The following is a 672-nucleotide window of genomic DNA, read 5'->3' as shown; positions in this document are numbered from 1 at the left end:
ACTATTAATATACTATTCGGTACGGACCCGACAGATAACAAATAAACGTGTATTTATAAGACTAAAAAATCCAACCGGGGCCCGTGGCGCAGTAGATGAAGACCTTGAATCTCTACGGTTCCAGATGAGCATTGTCTGAAGATAGCGGTTTCAATCCTACCCAAAGCCGGCCAAAGACTTAGTTGGTTAAAATGTGGTGAGACGACAAACAACTATGGAAGGTGGTAATTGCTGAGAATGTAGTTAGGAGATTCGGCGTTCCTACCCCGTCACGGTTACCACCTGACGAAGGCCAGAGGAATAGTTGTCCGAAACGTTGTGAAACAACAATTAGATGAAGATATTCGTCCGCAATAAATAGATTAATAAAAATAATAAAAGAACTTGATTTTAACTTGTTTCTGACAAGGATAAAAGGTTTAATTGAGAGAGAAATGTGTGGTTATTGTTTTCTTTACCTGAAGATCATGTTAATCGTTAAGAAAAAAAAAAGAGATTATATGAAAACTCGTAATTTGTTTTCACACGTTCAGAATTATATTCATTTCGTGAAATATAAAAAAACAATGAAATACTTGAAATCAATTTTGACACAAATGTGGATATTTCAGATGGAGTTGCAGTAAAAAAAAACAAAGAAATACTAATACATCAACAATAAGCGAAAAAAGA

This window comes from Euprymna scolopes, chromosome 29 (assembly GCF_053919585.1).
Source record: "Euprymna scolopes isolate OS-2025 chromosome 29, ASM5391958v1, whole genome shotgun sequence".
Classification (NCBI taxonomy): Eukaryota; Metazoa; Mollusca; class Cephalopoda; order Sepiida; family Sepiolidae; genus Euprymna; species Euprymna scolopes.
The sequence above is the reverse complement of the archived record's forward strand: the minus strand, read 5'-3'. Positions refer to the sequence as shown.